This window comes from Acyrthosiphon pisum, chromosome X (assembly GCF_005508785.2).
Source record: "Acyrthosiphon pisum isolate AL4f chromosome X, pea_aphid_22Mar2018_4r6ur, whole genome shotgun sequence".
Classification (NCBI taxonomy): Eukaryota; Metazoa; Arthropoda; class Insecta; order Hemiptera; family Aphididae; genus Acyrthosiphon; species Acyrthosiphon pisum.
Genome location: NC_042493.1, coordinates 55,239,754 through 55,248,524, shown reverse-complemented (window position 1 = coordinate 55,248,524; position 8,771 = coordinate 55,239,754). Strand labels below are relative to the sequence as shown.

Here is an 8,771-nt window from a genome sequence, read left to right as displayed (position 1 = left end):
TTTTGGAACTTTACTGTTTACTGAACAACCGTTTTTTACAATAATATAGATAAAGCGTGTTGACCAACAAGTTGAAATTGTTATCGACACCATACACTGCCTGCTAGTTAAACGGACAACGATCTTTGGTTACTAAAACCAATAAATTACTAATATTAGTCCGTAATATTAAAAGGCACCGATAGAAGCACGGTAACGATGTGAACTTGTTTAACTAATTCCAACACATTGACGTCCGTATATCAGTTGTTAGCTGCTTAGGTGAGTCAATATAGTCTTATTTTTATCGTATTTCGTAATGACTTATCTTGTAATTGCGTACTGACAAATGTACTTGGTTTTTATTTCGCAGGTTTTCATATTATTAACAATATTATAATATTTTACATAAACAGTATGCTTCGATACACACAGTATATAAGTAGGTATTCGTGTGTCACGCTTAACCCGTTTAAGTAACTGTTATTTTTCACAGATATGGCGCTACAGAAAATTATCCGGAAAATTTGGACCAGCATCAAAGTCACCTGTTTCATAGTATTAGCATGCGTCACAGCCCTGGTAAAATTCGTGTCGAAGAACACCCTTGGTATTTATCGAAAATTCAGAAAACCTGCCGGTAAGTCTACTTAGGTTCCGTATCATTAGATTTCACACGAGATCGATCTCACTGTACCTAATTCGTTTTTATTTTTAAATTATAAGACTTACTTAACCTAACCTACAAAATTAGATATAGGTAACTGTATAAGAACTATATTGTAAAGATGTTGTAAAATACAATTTACTTATCTACCTATTGTAATGGTGCAGGGTACCTACTAGCTGTACCATACTTGTTGCTTATAGATTGTGACTTAGATCATATGCATAGTATAATGGACGATATTACTTATAATGGGGTAGCTGCCACTGGTATACCTATCTATTATATATTCATATCTATTATATATTCATATTTTATTTTATGATATTCCCTGTTATAAATCTTTAACCCTACCATAGCGTTTTTATGTAAATGATTGTATTTATGCTATATTTAGGTTTAGTGAGCAATGTGATGCGTATATCGCCGGCCGCAGCGAAGAAGGTCATATCTCTATTTCACAATTTTTTTTTCAGGTTGTCATATCTGTTTTTTGTAGTTCCGCGAAACTGATAGCAGCATAAAACAATCAAAGACGTTCTATACATTAAAATGCAATAACCACCGTCTTCGCGGGAACTACACAAAAAAAGTTATGACAGCTTGAAAAAAAAAATTGTAAAAACAGTGATACGACCTTCTTCGCTGCGGTGGGCGACATTAAAGTATAAACAATAAACCTATCAATGAAATTAAATTTATTTTATGTATCATTGACTAGGCCCACTCTGCCACAACCTGGCTGTGCACCCCAATTGTCAAATTATTCAACAATCAACATACATGAATACATAGCATATATTATTTTTCACACCGGTTTAAGCTAGTAGATTTATAGATTAAATTTATGAGCTAGATTACTTTTCAATATTATTAAATTACATACTGAAATATTCGTTATACACTAATTATTTGTCAAGTTAACAATTACAGTTTACAACGATAGCTAAATTATATAATATTTATTTTATTTTAATTTTTTAATTTTATTAGGTTTCAACCAAAATTTATTACAGCTCATCCATTAATTTAATAATACACTTACATACAAAATATAATATAGGTAATAAATATGAATTATAGTTATAACTATAGTGATATTAATAATAATAGTGAGACATAGTTTATCCTATAGCTTTAAAATTAATATAATAGAAGTTTTGGGTTTTGGATTGAGCAACATTTTTTTGTTCAAGCTAAACTGTGTCAAGTCTTATTGCTTGAGACAATGACAAAAATATTGATATTTTTTCCAGATGCTCAGCGAAGAATATACAAAACAGTGGCGGATATTCCAGGACCAAGATCGTTTCCTATAATTGGAACCAGGTGGATCTATTGGAAATTCGGTTCGTATAAACTGAATGCCGTTCACTTGGGATTCGAAGGTATACTATAACAATAAAGTTTAATATATAAAATAATAATAGTTCATTAAGTTTATTACGTAACTGTGATTATTGTTCCATTTAACTTTTACTAAAGTAAAACTTCTATTTAACTAATCGTTTTGTGTCATATTTCTTTCAATAGTTTGAAATTGATCGGTCAATACTATTAAATTAACAATATCTATACTTTTGGTAAAGCAGTCCCATTTAGAACTTGTTTTTCATTGCCATGTCCTAAAAATAAAAAAAAAAACTTGAGTTTAAAATATATTTTGAAAAACAATATGAAAAACTACGAAACAGTTTAATTTTTAATTTTACTTATTAAGAATTCAAATTTTTATATTAGGAAAATGATATTATACCATATTTAATACATTCATTTTTAGGGATTTACAAATTCAATAAATATAGATTTAGTATAGACATAATATAGATATTGTTTATTTAAATAACATATATTAAACATTGTAGCAGAGACTGGAACCGAACCGAAAAGAACCTGTTCTGGAACCGGAACCTTAAAAATATTAAGAACTGGAGCCGGAGCCCAACCGGAATATTTAAATTTAATAAGTTCTTTAGGTTCATAAATAAAATTATTTTATTTATCATAATTTAATGGTACTATAGTTTTGTGTATGATCATAATATGAGTTTTCTAATATTTCTCATACTATAAACTAAACCCGTATTTCAGATAGGTATTTTAAATTATTATACTTTCCTTACCTAAATTAACTGTAACCAGTACCGAAATTATTTGGAACCTTTATTTTTTTTTATCAAAAAACAAGAACCGAACCAGAACAGTTATTTTATTTTTGGAGAACCAGTACAGAAACCAATACCAGTAAAGGTTCCAGTCCCTGCATTGTAGAAAGCCTACCAGCTAACTAGGCTCAAATAAGAACACACTTAACGTAATGATTTATCATAATTTGTTACTTAAAAATTAAAAACTATAATTTTCGGTCTACTTAACTTTAATACTTCTGAAGTCTTCTCCTCCCAAATATGTCTTGAATTGACCTCGTAAGTAAAATAAATTATGTTAATACGTGTTAAATTTTATTTCTAGCCCCTTCCCACCACCTCCGAAGAACCATATTTACGCGTTACGCTTATAAATATTGAGATAGATCATTACATTTCATTATACAAATTAAGTGCATCAGTTATCAGCTTATAAATATTTTCACAGCCATGTTTCTCTGCTTTGGGGATATTATTCGCGAAGAAACATTGTGGAACTCACCAGTTATAAGTGTCATTAACAGAGATTGCATTGAAAAAGTACTTAGACAAAGCGGAAAGTACCCTATCCGACCTCCAAATGAAGTAATTGCAAACTACAGAAGGTCCCGACCAGATCGCTACACAAATACAGGGGTTTCTAACGAGTATGTATATTTGTGTATAAATTTGCTAAAATTGAATTCAAGTCATTTAATTTTAATTCACGAGAACGCAGATTTAGAGTTATAATTTACACATAGGTAATAGGATTATAAAATGTTCTTGAAAATAAGACCTCGGCGATACGACTAATAATTATTATAGAATATAAATATGAATTAAATCACAATTGTTTTTGTTTCAAGAAATTTAAGTTCAGAGTTTATTAGAGTTTTATTTTATTCTAGCTACCTACTAATTTCAATATAATAATATAATCTGTAATTTCACAACTATATACTAATAACAAGTATGTACACCGTACTCGTGTTGCAGACAAGGTGTAATTTGGAATTCATTACGAAAAAGATTGACATCCAAAATGACTTCCCCTGATGTTGTTCAAGGTGTCTTCCCGGAAATCAAAAGTATGGTGGACGATTTTATACATCTGCTCTGCCAAGCAAGAAACAAGAATAATATTGTGAAAGGGTTTGAAGGCCTTAGCAATAGAATGGGCCTAGAAAGTAAGTGTGATCGGACCATACTGTTGGCAGACGTTAATCGTGTTGTTATTTTTGTGCTAATTCCATGACGTGTTATTATCTATCGTAGGTTCTTGTATGTTGATTTTGGGTAGAAGAAACAGATTTTTGGACCGAGTGGTAAACGAAACAGCTATGCGGCTGACAGACGCCGTGACCACTCAGTTCCGGGCATCTCAGAAAACATTTTACGGGCATCCATTTTGGAAAATAATACCGACCAAGTTGTACAAGGAATTCATAGCGAGTGAAGAAACCTTTTATGAGCAAGTTCAACTTGTAGAAAAGTTACGAGCCAAATAAACACGTTGTGAATTTTTCGAATTTTTTTTTAGAATTATGTCCGAAATCATAGACTTTGCGTTGAGCGACGAAACACAGTCTGGCATATCCGAAAACAGCGTGTTCGGGTCCATACTACGGGCACCAAACATGGATATGAAAGAAAAGAAAGCCGCAATTATCGAATTCATCGGCGCAGGAATAAAAACAGTAATAATATATCATCATACAGCAGTGGTATCCCAAGGGGGTGAGAGTTAGCTCCCATTTTCCCATAAAGCCCTTTATTATTTAAATTTATTATTACATAAGGCGCTCGGTGCCGAGGCCATTTTGTCCTCAAAAATATATTCTGCGGGAATAACGATTTCGCCTTGTAGAATCAACTAAGTTTCATAATTTTTTTTTTAATTGCAAGAGGGAAATATTTTACAACCCGCATCGATTTTTGTTTTTCAATTTGTTGTTCTCAATCTTTATAATATTTATAATATATACAAGATAAAAAACATTTTTTTACAATTTTTTTAATACAATTATTTGAAATAAAATACAAAAGCAGAGATCGATTCGGGCTATAGGAAGTCTTCTTTTTTCAGATAAAAAAATGTCATCAAAATCCGACAATTCTACAAAGCTTGAGAGTTATTCCCGTAAAGTCATTTTTTTCGATATAATACACCCTATCAACCCCCACTTAATAGGTATCGGGTTGTAGATTAGTGTAAAAGTCTTATAATTAAGGTGGCAACCAAAATATAAAATTTAATTTTCAAATTTTATAGAATTGTGGAAAATTTGAAAAACTAGCACCGGGACCCTTAAACACACAAGCACCCTTCCCTATTGAAAATTCCTGGTTACACCACGCCACCATGAAATGGCTTACATTATTCACAACCGTCTTTTTTACGAAAACAACAATGTTGAAACTTAGAACTAATAATGATCGATATTGAAAATGATAATAATAGTTTGTTTTGTGTGCTGCAGTAGCTGAGTGCAATCTTATAAAAATAAATAATGCTGTAGTAGTTTAGTACCTAGGTACTAGTTTTAATCCGTTTTGACATATTTGTTATATTGATTATAATTATATTAGATACCTATTATTTACCTATCTGCAGGAATATTGGTTTCGATCGATATGATAAGGCGTGAAGTACTTATATTCCCAAAACTATGTCAATCGCGGCATCAACCATCCAAATCAGGTCTCCATCAAGCAAATATAATTTTTTCTGCGCTTTTGAGATTAAATCCAATGAAAATTATTTAAAATTTTGTTTTTGTAGTACAGTATTTCTAGTATAATATGATATAAACTCATAGGTACAATAATAGTTTTTCTATTTCCTGTGTAAAATGTGGTAAGCGATTGCAGGGCGCAACTTCAGGGAAATCAATGTAATCTGAAAATTTCGAAAAATATTCAAAACCTTAATATTTTTCATATAGTGAAAAATATATTACGTGTCATAACAAATATATCATATATTTCATAGACGTGGATACCTTATACTTGTGTTTTTAGAATATTTTGTCTGCATTTAAATAGTATAGCAAACTGTGTCCTGCAACGAATTTAAGAAGTGCAGAGTGTTGCTTTATGTATTTACATTATAAACCGACGTTCATTTCTACCTGCAAACGAATCAATAAATATATTATAAATACTATAAAGTTTTGTACGCACGTTTTTTAGTTCGGAAACACCCTGGTGTTTGTATTGTACCTGATCGCCAAACATCCGGAAGTACAGGAAAAGTTATACAACGAGATATCACGGTTGGCTCCGGCGGATACACCTATTACCAATGAACATTTAAAACAAGCCAAATATTTGAATGCATGTATAATGGAAGCTCACAGGTAATATCGTTAATATCACAGTAAAAAAAATAGTTATTGATACACTTATCAATTCATATCGTGTTCTCCAGATATTCACCCACTGCTCCATGTATTGCAAGAGTGTTGGAATCACAAATAATATACGACGGTTACTGTTTGCCAAAAGGGGTAAAATTTTGGTGTCATGTTTTTATTTTTAATAATTATTGTTTTTCGAGTAAATAAAAGAATATTTATTTTACTTTAGACCACCGTGTTGATGCAAACGGGGTTGGCGTGTTTGGACGAAAGGAATTTCAAAGATGCGACCTCGTACATCCCGGAAAGATGGATGAACAAGGAGACGTACGATTCACTGTTCTTGGTAGCTCCATTTGGCTGTGGCAAACGAATATGTCCGGGAAAGAAATTCGTAGAATTAGCACTCAAAATTGTTTTAGCAAAGGTCAGCAAAATATTACGTTTACATCGAGTTGAAAATAACAACTATTAAATTATAACTTTGTTTTAAAGATGGTCAAGCAATTTCACATCGGCTATGAGGGACAACTGGAAACTGTATTTGAATTTATTTTGACACCCGTTAACGCGAATTTTATTCTACGCGATAGAATTAATTGATGTTATTAAATACTTTATTAAACTAAAAATGCTATAATTTAGTACTGCACCTAGGTATATTAAATAATAATTAATGTTATAACATTTATTTCAATATCATTTATCGTTCAACGACAACGTTAACCCGATCACATTATATCTATATTTTTTTAATTATGATATTTTAGTTTATACATATGTCATATTAAATACATATCATGTATATAATTATATTATATTATAATATAAGTTAACCAGTTTTGTATGTGTGCGCCGCACGTGGGCGTGTTTTTATAATTATTATAACAAAAATACATAGATATTCATTTTAGTGTTCATTAAATTCGTTTTTATTTCTCCCTTCAAAATGCACGCAAGTAATTTATTTTTGTGATAATATTGTGTTAGTTCAATATTCTTATTATTAAGGGCTTAAGGCACATTCATGATGTAGGTATAGTAGGTACCTGGTACATGTTTCATTGCATAAATTAAAATTTGTATCCTTTACCAAATTCATTTTGTTATTATTTATAAATTATAATATAATTATAGGTATACCTATCAACAATATTTGATGCTCAGTTATATTATTAAACTGTCATAACAATAGTTTAATTTATTAAAAAATAATACTTTCTGTTTGCCAAATAATCTTTATTTATAAAATAATATAATAATAAAACAATAATAGTTATTGTAACAAAAAACTATGTACCTATTGTCTTTCATTGAATAAAATATTATCCATTGAATTATAGATTGTCCTGAGTTCTTATCACGAATTTGTTTTAGAGTAGGTACTTGCTTTTATTCTAGAACTAAATCCAGTTTTCATGTTCCACGATTTGTTCTATGAATTATGTAAATAACAGTCAAATGCCGCTTGCCTAAGTCATGTAGGTAACGAATTAGTGTATTTTAATTTTAATTTTGATCAAGTAACCAAATTTAATAAATTGTACCCTATATTAATTGTAGGTATTTCGATATTATAATATCGAAGTGTTGTAAAAGTTATTTACGATACTTAATGGCGTATGCCTTAACCCCTCGTTGGTGTTAATTATAAATTTATAAATAAATAATAAATTATAACAACATGTAAATACTATAATGTTGGTAGGTATAATATATTTATATATTATCACTGCACAGTATTTACTTTCGCATTGCACATAGTGTGTCATACTTATACTGTGCATATATAGTTTTAATCTTTGACGTTAATATCCAATGATCCATTTTTAGGTTTTTGAAAAAATATTAATCTGTAATTCACTGTTTCTCATTTTACCACAAAATGTCCACTTTTATACCAATATTATTAATTATTCAAATAAAATTCTAAGAGAAATTCTTATACGCCCGTTCTTAGCGTTCATTCGTCGTCCTCACGGTAAATTTGTTGACATTCTTACCAAAATACTGATCAATTGGTTATCGAACATTAATTTCGTTTTTTTGTTTAATAATTTTCAATTTAACAATGTTTTGGGGTGTCACATCAACCCCCTCCCCCTTTTGGATTATTTTTGTCTTAAAAAATTGTATTATATGATTTTAATATAATGATAAAGCAATGAAACAATATTTACCGTTATAACTTATATGACGTGGTGTAGCTGAAATCAGTCAAAAATGTATATCCTACCCCTTTCATAAAAGCTGTTCACACCAATGGTGCTGACGACCACCATGCTTTTATTGACTATTATAGTCTTGCTGAAAATCATGATCGTCGAAAATTTTCGGCATCTGTAATTATTAATGGCTAGGTTAGGTTAGGTTGAATTCTAATTCCATAATAAAAACACATACCTACTAATAAAATATAATAACATAATATTATATAATATATATATTATATTTTTAGAGTTAAAATTTAATTTTTTATTAATAAAGATTAAAAAATAAAAACTCAAAATAGTAAATACTAAATACCTACAACCAAGTACTGAAGGACACTTTGCTTTATTTTTAAATTTTAATAAAAAAAAAAATAACTAATAACTATAATAATAAATTAGTTAAGTAATAAATAGTTAATAATTT

At 29.8% G+C, this 8,771-nt stretch overlaps 1 pseudogene; it reads left to right on the top strand.

Annotated features, from left to right (window-relative positions):
• Positions 1 to 356: 356 nt before the first annotated feature.
• LOC100169172 lies at positions 357 to 7,142 on the top strand (annotated as a pseudogene).
• Positions 7,143 to 8,771: the final 1,629 nt, after the last annotated feature.